A 14,395-nucleotide genomic window follows, 5' to 3' on the forward strand; every position below is an offset into this window, starting at 1 on the left:
TTGTCATCAATGCTGTTACCCAAGAGAACTCTGAAGGACTTATAATAAAGATGATTATCCATCCCAAAGAAAGAACTTCTGGTGTCTGAATACAGATTGAAGCATATTTGTTTTTGTTTTATTATTCTTGAGTTTCTTTTTGAATGAGGGGTTGTGCTAATTTAACTGTATAACTACTGAGGTAATGTTTTCATTTCTACACATTTTAACCAACATCAAATGATTACTGTCTCAATAAAATCATTGTGTTCTCAATGAGGGAGATTGGAATGGGAGGAAGGGAGAAAATTTGGAACTTAAGGTTTTAAAAATGAATGTTGAAACTTATTTTTACATGTCACTGGAGAAAAATAAAATAAAACCAACAAAATAAAAAATGATCATGAAAGCTTAGACTCTAGAAAAGCCTGGAAAGACCTGCATAAACTGATGCTGGGTGAAGTGAGCAGAACCAGGAGAATATTATACAGATTTACAGCAATGTCATAAGATGAATCTACTATAAGTCCTCTCAGGAGTTCAGTGATCAAGGAAAATACTGAGATCTATTATACAAAATGACACTCACATATGGAGAAAAAAATAATATGGATTCTGAATACAGAGCAAAGAATATGATATTCACTTAAAATTGTTTTCTTTCTCATGATTTTTACTCCTCTAATTCTCCTTTCACAATCTGATTAATATGTAATTATGTTAAATGTGGTTGTATGAGTATAATCTAAAAAAATATATCATGGAGAGATTTCAGTAAAGATCTGTCTCCTCTGAGTAAAGGGAAATTACAACCCAGTGTAAGTAGGATAGTTGGAAAGCCAGTGGGAATCTCAGGTTCTGGCTCAGCAAGCCAGCATGGCACCAGGACAGTAAATAGGGTCCTAACCCCAGCTGAGAATAGAAAGTTCAAGCTCTAGAAAAGCTAGTCCAATAGACTAAAACTAGGTTGGGAATGAACCTCTATATAAGCAATGATTTGGCATAAAGAAGGACACAAACCTCTGCATAAGTAATGGTTGGTATAAAGGAGAAAACAAACATCTGCAAAGGCAACACCTTGGCAAGCAAAAGACTAGGTACCAGACTCTAACACCAATACAAAAAGCTTGGTCCTATAATACTTGTATCTCAGAAGAAGAGTTCAACTGTCAAAATGAGCAAATCCACTACACTCCTTAACATAAAAAAGCAATTATATTGTTAGGGGCATGCCATGTAGAAAAATTACGAAAAATTGATTAAAGAAATAAACTCCTTTAAAATTAAAATGGCCATCTAGAAAGAGATTATGACTTATCAAAAAATAAAATTGACAACTGGAAGAGGAGTTAAACTCATCAAAAAATAAAATTAATGGAATGGAAATGGAAAATATCTCAGTTCACTCATACATACATATACATCTGTATAAATATGTGCATGTCTTATGTAATTATTATCACTATTATGATCACTCAAGGGTGATCATACATAAGGAAATTAAATGATCATAGGGAAATACAAAGAAAACATTGTTTAATGATCTGGTGTTTATTAATATAAAGAGAGGTAGATAAGATGAAATGATAGGTACTTGCCAACGACTTTTATCTCCTTTGTGTTGTGTCCCACATAGGCTCTAAATACACTAGATGCTTCTTTTTAACATTGTGCTGACTAAATGAGTTTTATAATAATGAGATATATGTAATGAAACCTACAGTTTTCCTAAAAATATTGCCCTAGAAATGCACAAAGGAAATAACAAATGGATGTAGGAGGGAATCTTATTGCTCAGAAAAATACTCAAAAATTTATGGAATGTCAAAGTTAATTATAACTTCCTAGGATAAGCTTCATGAAAGAATATGATGAATACATAACTGAATGAGATAAACAGAATATTTCACTTCTTTTTCTTTTAACTAAATTGAAAATTTTATATTATTTGTTTTCCAAATAGAAGGAATGGTCAGTTTCAACATTCATCCATTTGTTTAAATACCTAAATAACCCTACCTCAGCAAAAAGAAATTCAACAAGTTATCATTGAACACACTTAGAAAAAATTCTCCAGGCTCAGATGGATTCACAAGTGAATTCTAGAAAACTTTTAAGGAACAATTGGTTCCAATTCTATATAAAGTCTTTAGAAAAATAGGTGAAGAATGAACTCTGCCTAACTCCTTCTATGACACCATTATGGTGCTAATACCTGAACCAGAAAGAATCAAAACAGAGAAAAAGAATTATAGACCAATTTCCCTAATAAGTATAGATGCAAAAATCTTACATAAAATCTTAGCTAGCAATTACAGTGTTATCACTCGGATAACACACTATGACCTAGCAGGATTTATCTCAGGAATGCAGCATTGATTCAGTATTTGGAAAACTGTTAGTATAACAGACTATATCAATAACAAACCTGACAGAAATCATATGATTATTTCAATAGATGCTGAAAAAGCCTGTGACAAAATGCAGCACTCATTCCTACTAAAATCACTAGAAAGCATAGGAATAAATGGATTGTTCCTTAGAATGATAAGAATGCTCTATCTGAAACTATTAACAACCATTATATGCAATTGAGATAAGCTAGAGGCATTCCCCATAAGATCAGTGGTGAAAAACAGATGCCCTTTATAACCACTACTATTCAGTATAGTATTAGAAATGTTAGCTTCAGCAATAAGAGAAGAAAAAGTAATCTAAAGAATTAGAATTGGGAAGGAAGAAACAAAACACTCACTTTCTGCAGATGATGTGATGTTATACATAGAGAATCCTAAAAAATTCTAAAAACTACTAGCAACAATTGACACCTTTAGACAAAGTCCCAAGATTTAAAATTAATCCACATAAATCCTCAGCAATACTAGCAGTATACAGGAGTAAGAACTAGAAAGAGAAATTCCATTTAAAGTAATTTCAGATGATATAAAATACTTGGGAGTCTACTTGACAAGGCATACTCTGAAACTCTATTGAAAACAACTATAAAACACTTTTCATACAAATAAGGTCAGATTTCAGTAATTGGGCAAATATCAACTGCTCATGAATAGGCCAGGTTAATATAATAAAAATGACATTTCTACCACAATTAAACTACTTATTTAGTGCCTTACCAACCAAAATCTCCCAAAAATACTTTAATGAGCTACAAAAAAAGTACGCAAATTCATATGGAGAAGCAAAACATCAAGAATATCCAGGGATTTAATGAAAATAAGTGAAAAAGAAGGTGGCTTAGCCTTACCAGATCTAAAAATTGTTTTAGAAAGCATCAGTCATCAAAACTGTTTGCTTTTTGCCAAGAAAGAGTGGTGGATCAGTGGAATAGTTTAGGTAAAAAAGAGACAGCATGAAAAAAAATTATAGTAATCTGCTGTTTGATAAATCTGAAGAGTCCAACTTCTGGGATAAGAAATTTCACTTCGATAAAAACTGTTTGGAAAATTGAAAATTATTATGGCAGAAACTTGGATTAGACCAACATCTCACACCCTCTACCAAAGATAAGATCAAAATAGGTATAGGTTCTCTATATAAAAGACAATATTGTAAGAAAACTAACAGATCAAGGAATAATTTACCTGTCAAATCTATGGAAAGGGAAATGCTTTATGACTAAGGAAGAGATGGAGAACATCATTAAAAATAAATGAGATAATTTTGATTACATTAATTTAATGAGACATGTTGTCAGAGGAGAGTCTAATGATTAAACCTTGATTTATTGTATCAAATATTCTTTGTAATAACCAAAAGTACATTGGTAAATTTTGCTCTTTGTGTCTTTTAGTCATTTGTACAACTGATGATATAGGTTGCTTTAGAAAATCTCTTGAAAAACTTCTTCATGCATTAAGGATAACTTTGATATGCGCACAGGATAATATTTAAAAAGAACATTTATTTCATCTAAATGAAAAATTTAGATACTGTTCTAAATACTAAAAATACAAAGACTAACATGAAACAATCCATTTATATAAAGAGTTTATAATTTATGGGAGATAAAACATGTACACATATAAATGAATGGAGGTTAATTAGGAGGGAGGGAATAATAACAACTAAAAAAATGCAAGAAATACAACATAAACAAGGTAGTCCTTGAACAGAATCTTAAATGAAAATGAAAACTTTGAAAATCAGTGATGAGTAGTAGATGCATTCCAGGTAACACAGATGGGACATCCAAAAATATAGAGGTATAAGTCATGAAATATTGAGTTCAGAAAATAGTACACATTTCACTTTATTTGGGACATAGATTATATGAAGGGGTATAAAGATTTGTCACCAGTAGATTAATTTTCCAGCTATGCATAAATAGGAATTTGTGGGGAAGGGGAGGTTAGAGAGGGAAAAGAATTAAGCCCTTACTATTATTGGAGGCTATTATAATTATTATGATGAAAACTTGAACTAGAACAATGACCTTGTGAATAAAAGAAGGGGATGGAAGCAAGACACATCAGGGGTTGTTAATTAGCAAGAATAATTGGATATAAGAAGTGATGAAAAGATTCAAAAAATTCTTGAATCTAAAAATTGGAAAAGACACCAGAAAAAGAATACCTCCTATAAAAATGTAGTATTAAGTGATTAAATGAACCTAAATAACTAAAATTAAATAAAGTCAAGAGATTCTAGGATCATGGCAGAGATGTGAAAATACTCTAAAGTCTCCATATTCCCTACACAAAACAAACAACATAAGACACCTCAGGATAAATATAGGTTAGCAAAAATTATGAAAAATGTGACAGAACAGTGGTCTTTCAAGAACAATTGGAGAAGATTCAAAGAAAGATTCTAGGTTGCAGGTTCTGCCTCAATAAATGTAAACACCTCCAGACTATCTGCCCTTGATGTAGTAGGCAACAAGTCTTGGGAACAACCAGCCTCAATCACAGGAAATTTTTATCTCCAAGACAACATGGGAGTCCTAGCATCCTGGGTTGTTGGGAGTGTGGATATTGAGGGAATCTTTGCTGATAAAGGACATGCCCAACTTTGCTGTATTGATGTAGTCCAAGTAAAGAAGCATCTAGCACACAGCTGGTGAGGGCAGAAAGAATGACACAGGGACTTTGCAAGGCTGTAATGACTTACTGATGAACTAAATTACTGATCATATTGCAGGCTTGAGGGGAGAACTGTAGGTTTTACCTACTGGAGGATTCTTAGGGAGAAAGAACATTTCCACCATAGTGTGGTGAGAGGCACTAGCTGTGACTTAGCAGAGTTTGAGACCAGATCAAAGCTTAAAAAAATAATAGTAAGCTATATCTGAGGTCAGAGGCCATCCCACAACTAAATCTGAATTGCTAAAATTAAACAAAAGTTAAAAATGAGAAGATGAAGGAACAAGAAACCCACTATAGTTTGAAATTAAAGAAGATGAAGGTTTGTATTCAGAGAAGGATATTAAAAGACAAAAAGATATAAAAATATATAAAAGATATAAAAAGATATAAAAAGACAAAAAAATTAAAAAGGCTCTCTTGTCCTAAAAAGCAACACCAAATGATAATCTGCTCCCCCAAATCAGAGAAGAACATGAAAATAGATTTTAAAAATCAAAAATGGATCAGGCCATCTAGGTGGTGCAGCAGATAGAGGACCAACCCTGTAGTTAGGAGAACCTGAGTTCAAATTTTACCTCAGACACTTACTAATTAACTAACTGTTTGACCTTGGACAATTTACTTAATCACACTGCCTTGAAATAAAAAAAAAACAAAAAACTCAAAGAAGAGACATTAATATCTTTTTTAAAAAAGATACGAGCAGTTGAAGAAAAACAAGATTGGAAAGGGAGATTAAGTAACTTTAAAATTAACTTTATTTTTTTTTCCAATTACATGTAAAGATAGTTTTCAACATTTATTTTTCTAAGATTTTTAAGTTCCAGTTTTATCCATTCCTCCATTTCACCTGCCTTCCCTAATACAAGTAATTTAATACAGCTTGATTATGTACAATCATGCTGCAAATATTTCTATATTAGTTATGTTGATAAAGAAGAATCAAATAAAAGGTAAAAATATGAGAAAAACAAAAAACAATATCATAAAAAGTGAAAATAATATGCTCTAATCTGAATTCTGATTGCACAGTTCTGGATACATCCACTTATCTGGATGTGGATGGCATTTTCAGCTGCAGGTCTTTTAGAACTTCATTTCATCAATCATAGTTGATCACCACAAAATGTTGTAATTAAGGTGTACAATGACCTCATAGTTCTGAATTCACTCAGCATCAGTTCATGTAAGTCTTCTCAGGTATTTTTTGGAAATCCTCCTGCTCAAGATTTCTTACAGAAGAACAGTATTCCATCACATTAATATCACAACTTGTTCAGTCATTCCCTAATTGATAGGTACATCATCAATTTTAAATTCTTTTTCACTACAAAAATAACTTCTATGAATATTTTTGTACATGTGGATATTTCCCCATTTTTAAGATCTCTTTGGTACTTAGTGATGGTATTACTATATCAAAAGGTATGCACATTTTATATGCATAGACCAGTATTTTTCTCCAAAATGGTTGAATTAGTTCACAACTCCATGTGGTAGTTAGAGTTGTTTTAATTTGCATTTTTCTAATTAACAATGATTTAGAGAATTTTTCATATGATTATAGATAATTTTAATTTCTTCATCAGAAAACTACTTATTCAAGTCTTTTGATCATTTAGGAAATTCAGAATTTTAAAGAAGAAAATGAGTCCTTCAAAATTAGAATTAAATAATATAACATAAGCTCACATAAATATCATAATTTCTACATAATTGCCAAAAAGCCCAGTACAAGGCATAGAAAGCGATACACCACTTAAAAATAACTATAGAAAATATAAAACATTTTGAAGTCTACCTGCCATGACAAAGACAAGGGATTCTATAAGTATAATTGGAAAACACTTTTCACAAAAAAATCAGATATAAATAATTAAAAAACATTAATTGCTCATTGGTAGGCTGAATTAATATAACAAAAAAATCACCAATCTATGAAAATTATTCTACTTTAGTGTAAAACCAATAAAATTTAAAAAAAAAATTATAGAACTAGAAAAATAATAAAATATCCATCTCGAAGAACAAAAAAGGTCAAGAATATCAAGGAAATTAATGAAAAAATACAAACTGAAGTTAGTGTAGTCATACCAGATGTAAAATTATAAATCAGCAATCATCATAATTATTTGATACTGGCTGAGAAATAGAGTGAAATAGATTAAGTACAAAAGAAACAGTGTAAGTAACTATAGTAACTTATGTTTGATAAATCCAACAACTTCAGTTTCTGGGATAAAACCTCGCTATTTGACAAAAATTGTTCAGAAAACTGGAAAATAGTTTAAAAGAAACTATGCATAGACCAACATCTTACACTTTATGCTAAGCTAAAATTGAAAAGAGAAAATGATTTAGATATAATGGTTGATATCATAAATCAATTTGGAAAACAAGGAATGGTTTATCTTTCAGATCCCTGGAGAAGAATTTATGGCCAAAGAAGATGTAGAGAACAAAATAAAATATAAATACTATCATTTTCATTATTTTAAATTTGAAAAGTTTTTGCTAAAGAAAAACCCAATGTATCTACAAGATTAGAAGAAAAACAGAAAGCTGAGAAACAATTTTTACAGCCAACATTTCTGATTGAGAACTCATTTCTCATATATATATATATATATGTATATACATATATATGTATATACATATATATATGGATAAAATTTATAGAAATACAAATCTTTCTCTAATTGATAATGATCAAAGGCTATGAAAAGTCATCTTTTGGTTGAGAGAATTATCTGTAAGTCATATGAAAAAATGCTCTAAAGCTTAGAGAAATGCAAATAAATAATAACTCTGAGATAAGAGAATTAAGAAATATGAGAAGAGATATGGGTAAATGAGCCCATGCTTTGTTGGTGGAGTTTTGAAGGAATGCAACCATTCTGGAGTGGCATTTGGAAATATACCCAAAGGACTATAAAATGGTGCATACCATTAGGTCCAGCATTATTATACTAGATTTATATCCCAAAGAGATCATAAAAAAGGGAAAAGGACCCATATGTACAATAATAGTTATAGAAGATCTTTTGGTGGTCACAAAGAAATGGAAATTGAAGGGATATCTTTCAATTGTTGAATTACTGAACAAGTCATGATATGTGAATTTAATGGAATATTATTTTTCTTTAAGTAATTATGGTCAGGCGAAATAGTTTTAGATACGGTAACTGAGACAAATAAAAGTGAAATTAGTTGCCTAGGGTTATACAACTAGCAAGTAAATATTTTGTTAAATATTTTCATTCTGGGACAGGATGATCTTCCAGACACAAAAACCAGCACTCTCTTAGCAGCACTTGAATTTAACAGCATTGCTCTAGAATGTCCAGTTTGGCCATCAAGATGGATATCAACATGTTAACATTACTGAATAACATTTTGAATATATGTCATTAGAATTAACTTTCCATCCTTGTTTTATAGTTGGAATTGAATATGAATCAAATGAATGGCATCTATCAAATTTATTTCTTTTATCTATTCTGCCTTTCAGTTCCTCTTTACTTCTCCCCAGCCATGAAAATGAGGTTGCATCCTTCATATTGGTACTGAACCTTAGGTGCAAGAAGTCTGTGTGTATAGCTAAAGAAGGGAGAAAGTGCTATGCATGTACTGTATCAAGTTAAGAAGGCATTTAATAAGATATCAACATGATGTTTGTAATGACAACCTTTGCAAAGGGAGTATAAAACATAACTGAACTAACATTCATAACACATTTAGAAAATGCTGCAACAAATGTCAGTGAACAGAATGCCAGTTTGCTATTTAAAAGATAAAAGGCCAAGTGTATATAGTAACCCAAGTTGTGAATATTTAACATTATGTTTCAATGCTAAAGCAATTTTACCTGAAAATATCAAATATGTATTATTTTAATTTAAGCAAATTAAGACTGATTCAACTACCCCACCCCCCCTCAAAAAAAAGAGAATTCATGAGCAGGCAGATTTCAAAAAAATCTGGAAAAACTTAAATGAATGAAGAAACAATCAAGAGAAGACTATACACATTGTGTTATGGTCAGTTATGATAGACTTAGCTCTCCCAGCAACACAGGGATCAAAGACTATTGCAAGGCACTTAGGATGGAACTGAGTATGATGTGATTTTAAAAAGTAAATTATTCTGTGAAAACATAAAAAAGAATAACTAAAGGTACAAGAGGAAGAACTGCTATAGAGGAATTGGATGGGGCAGAATGACAGTTTTGAAATGCTACTCTCTTTAGGAATAAAGAGGAAACATGAATCTAAATGAGTACACAATTCTTCTGAATTAAGAAAGAAATAAGGAAAAAGGGATCAAGGAGATCCTACATTAGAATGTGAGGGAAAAGGATAAAGAGAGAGGAGCATTATAGAATGGTCATATATTCACTGTTTTAGATGAATAGGATTGGGGAAAATGGAATAATATATTTTTGAAAGTGTATAGAAATCTTCTAAATCCCCTCAGAAAGAAGAAGGCAAGGTGAGGGAAAGTGTGGAGAGGTTTTGGAAGGAATTTTTGGGGGGGGTTAGATTAAGGAATAAGAGAGCAAGGCAGAAAGTAAAGCAGAGGAATAATATAGGGATAGGGTGAGAAAGATACTGAGAAAGATAGGAAGGAGGAAAATAAGCAGCAAGTAATTATAGTGCAGAATGTCAATTGGATGAATTCACACCCGAAACAGATACCAAATTAAAATCTGAATTTAACAATATATTGCCTTCAAGTTCTGATGTGCTAGATTTCCTCCTTTTCCTGTGGCTGCAACATAGGACCTTAGCTTAGACCCCCGCACTGGCAAAGTTTACAGGATCTTGAACTCAGTGTATTGCCTGAAATAGCTCTGGTGTGTGTCTGGACTTGAACCTCCAAGAGTCAGGTCAGGTAGAAAAATATACCCAAATACACAAGGTTGGGATGTGAAACTCTACCAACTTTATTTTTGGAAACTCAGACTTTTTATAGTAAAAACTTATCTCAGAAAAGACTAGATAAAGGTGACCCAGATTCACAATTTCCTGGGTAAGTTTAAATTTGTTTTTAGAAATCTGCATACTTCTCTATCAGAAAACCCTTTTACAACCATCTCCGGAGCCACAGATTATCTCAGGTCAGCGTTCACTGGTGAGCCATCGGATCCATACAATGAGCAATAATCCATATGTATCTTTGATGAAAAAAGTCACCAAGGATATGTGTATATCACTTCCAGGGACTGGCCCTCTACAAATTCTCCCTTCTTAGGCATGCTGAAGCTTTAGGCGGTGTGTTAGGACATCAATGTTTTGTCCCAGTAAAAAAACGATGTTTAAGACAAATAGGAATAATACACAATATCAATAATAATGCAAAGATCAGGAAGCATGCTCACTAATAAGTTCATAAAATAAAAAGGATGAAACCTATTAACAAAGTTAAACAATCATTAATACCTGAGTCCATTTCCATTCTAAGTGCCAATGCAATATTATTAACTATTTTATGCAATTGATTCATATCCATAGTTATAGAATCATACCAAATTCCTTTCAAATAACCTTTTATATTATCTCGTGGAATGAAAAAAGTATTATATTTTAAAGGAGTAACACATATAGCAGAAAATCTATAATCATATTGCAATTATCCCTTGTGTTCATTACAGAGATTTGTAATGCATTAATCAAATGATAACGAACTTCATTAATTCTCTCCTGAGCATTTTCTGATAATTCTTGAATATATTTAGCTTCCAATTTTTTCTTTATTCCCTACTTGTACAGAAATAGTCACCAAAATGGCTGCTATAATAGCTGCCATGATACTTAATATTCCAAATACAATACAACTAACACACTCTTCTGTCTAAATCTTTTTAATGTTTTTTTTAAGAACTCATCAGCATCTTTCCCTCCGAGCTGACTTCTTGGCCGGCAGCAGCACCGCTGCCATCTCCAAGACTGCGGTGTCCCCCATCCAGAGTCAAGCTGCTGTTGCAAGTACAGCATGCAAGTAAACAAATTGCTGCAGATAAGCAGTACAAAGGCATTAGGGACTGTATAGTCCGAATTCCAAAGGAACAAGGGATGCTTTCTTTCTGGCGGGGCAACTTAGCAAATGTCATCAGATATTTCCCCATCCAGGCCCTTAGCTTTGCCTTTAAGGATAAGTATAAGCAGGTGTTTTTGGGAGGAGTGAACAAGCACACACAATTTTGGAGGTATTTTGCTGTCAATCTTGCCTCTGGTGGTGCAGCTGGAGCCACTTCTCTCTTCTTTGTCTATCCCTTGGATTTTGCAAGAACCCACTTGGCAGCTGATGTTGGGAAGTCTGGCACTGAAAGAGAATTCAAAGGCCTGGGAGACTGCCTTGTAAAATTCACCAAGTCAGATGGAATTCGTGGCTTGTATCAAGGTTTTATTGTATCAGTTCAGGGTATCATTATTTATAGAGCAGCCTACTTTGGAATCTATGATACAGCAAAAGGTATGCTCCCAGATCCGAAGAACACTCACATTGTGGTAAGCTGGATGATTGCACAGACAGTGACTGCTGTAGCAGGTGTGGTCTCCTATCCTTTTGATACCGTAAGGCGGTGAATGATGATGCAGTCTGGATGCAAAGGAGCTGATATCATGTACACTGGTACAATTGACTGCTGGAGGAAAATCGCTAAAAGATGAAGGTGGCAAAGCTCTCTTCAAGGGTGCTTGGTCCAATGTTCTGAGAGGCATGGGTGGAGCTTTTGTGCTTGTCCTGTATGATGAATTGAAGAAAGTAATCTAAGAACATCCTAAGTAAAAATGGAACCAGTAAATATAGATCATGTAGAATACTTTAACCATATTTAGCATTTTTGGACCATTGACCTTCAAGAAATTCCTGTTGTCTTTTTATTCAGGCCAGATCATATTTTTAGAAGAGCCAAGAACAGCTCTTAGAAAAAGGGACTCATTTATTGTGAGTGGAACTGATGATGATTCTGCATATTGATTCTATTGGTTTTTGGTAAAATAACAGTTACTGTGGGTCCAAGAAAGCAGATCAGCTTAGACCATCTAGTTTAAATGCTCTTTTGTAGGTCCATAAATTTGTGTTTAAGTATTTATTTTAAAAAAATCATGTCTCCCATTTGTACTTAAGCACTATATATACATACTATTTTGCGCAGCTATTTGGCAGTTATGATGATCTGTGTTGGACATTCTGCTGTAAAACAATAAATACACAGAATACTAAAAAAAAAGAACTCATCAGCAGGAGACATATACCAGCCTTCTACCTTTGTGGGTATTATCACAAATTTTGGTGGTCTTATCATGAAAACAACATCATCATCATCCATAACTTTCTTATTTATACATGCATGAATAGGGCAATTGTAACAGTTACCATTATACCCCCCTTCTCTCTGACAATATTGACATCTTTTGAAAGATCCTGTCATGAAGGCAATCTGGTCCTGTGCATGCAGTCACAGGACAATTTCTTTTCCGCATAAGATATTTTCTCCTGTTTCTTATTTTTTTGTATATTCTTTATCTCATCTATAGCTGCCATAGCCTTCCATATCTCTGAATTAGCTAACCCTATTTCTGGCTATATAATTGGTTTAATATATCCTGGAATACTATGTGGAACAACTCTATCAGGAGAATTTCACACTTGTAGCAAAATAGAATGATCATAAATTCTTCTATATTCTCTTCCCATTGTAGTGTAGTGACCCATGGAGGGTTTTGAGCATAAGTCCAATATTCAATTCCTTTTACAGTCCCCATCATAAATTGCCCAATAAGTGCATGACATGTTCTCCTCTCATCATTTCCTTCTTGATTTCTTAAGTATAATTTATTCATTTTTCTGATTCATCTGGTCTGTACAGTCTGATGTTTCTTTCTGCTATCCAGACAGTTTCTCTATCTGTGGACAAAACAGAAACATACCCTCGACCCCAGGTTAATAATGAATCCAGTCATTTTCATTGTTGATGTTTTAGGATCCTTCCGCATGACCATGCCCTTTTCTTCATGTTGCATATCCTTATTTTAAAAAAATCTTTCTGGGGGGGGGTGGCTAGGTCACACAGTGGATAGAGCACTGCCCCTGGATTCAGGAGTACCTGAGTTCAAATTGGGTCTCAGACACATAATTATTAGCTATCTGTGTGGCCTTGGCCAAGCCACTTAACCCCATTGCCTTGCAAAAAATAAAACTAAAAAAAATCTTTCTGCAGGTGTTAATTGTTTATCATTTAATGTTAAAAATGAATGGTACATAAGGCAAGATTTACTCTCCTCTTTTGTTTCCCCATTGTTCTTATATATTCCCCCTTCTTTTGTACTTCCAGAAATCTCTTAAGATCTTTATGTTTTCTTTCTACTAAAGCTTGACCAGCGGGGTTATGGGGAATACTTGTCATATGTTTTATATTGTAATATAGGCAGAATTGTTTAAATGCTATAGAAGCATATCCAGGGCCATTACATGTTTTTGTGGATTTTGGTATCCCTGACATAGCAAAACAATGGAATAAATGATCAGTCACACCTTGTGAAGGCTCTGAACTTTGTGCTGTTGCCATTGAATATGAACTAAATGTATCTACAGTAACATGAATAAATATCATTTTTTGAAAAATGTGTATAATGAGTCACATCTGTCTGCCACAGTTCATTAGGAGGCTGGCCTCTAGGATCCTTAGAATAATTTGTAGAGGTGGGTAAATATGGAATGCATAGTTGACAGGATATTACTATCTTCCTTCCTTACTCTCTGGTGATTTTAAATCCTTTCCTCAATAAAGAGGCATTCTGATGAAATGTTTTGTGACACTGCCTAGCTTGTTCTTCTGCTAAGCTTATAAGAAGTGGAAGGGTTAATTGATCAGCCCTATGATTGCCTTCATATATTGTCCCAGGCCATTGACTGCGGGAATGTATGTATTCAATAAAAAGGATTATATCTATCTCTTGTAAGTTCCTGTAATTTTTTAAACAGTTGATATAATTCCTCATCAGTGCTAGGTTTAATAAAAGGTGTTTCTATGTATCTGACCACATGATAACTATATTTACTATCTGTAAATTGTTAAGGGTTTGTCACTGTTCTATTAATGCCATTAATTGGGCTTATAATTCATTCTTTTGTTTTGATTAAAAAATAATTTTTTAAATTGCATTTATGCTTGGACCTATAGGTCAGGTGCAGAATAAGGTCCTTCACACTGTTTAAAAATTTCAGTAAACCCACTGTCATAACTTCAGATATTTTCCCTCATTATCTCTACAGAGCAATCAATCATTAACTCCAGGCTTTGACAT

The 14,395-nt window shown here is 33.0% G+C and overlaps 1 pseudogene; it reads left to right on the plus strand.

Annotated features, from left to right (window-relative positions):
- The first annotated feature begins 4,933 nt into the window (after nucleotides 1-4,933).
- Nucleotides 4,934-11,858, plus strand: LOC141492203 (ADP/ATP translocase 3-like; annotated as a pseudogene).
- Nucleotides 11,859-14,395: the final 2,537 nt, after the last annotated feature.

This window comes from Macrotis lagotis, chromosome 6 (genome assembly GCF_037893015.1).
Source record: "Macrotis lagotis isolate mMagLag1 chromosome 6, bilby.v1.9.chrom.fasta, whole genome shotgun sequence".
Taxonomy (NCBI): Eukaryota; Metazoa; Chordata; class Mammalia; order Peramelemorphia; family Peramelidae; genus Macrotis; species Macrotis lagotis.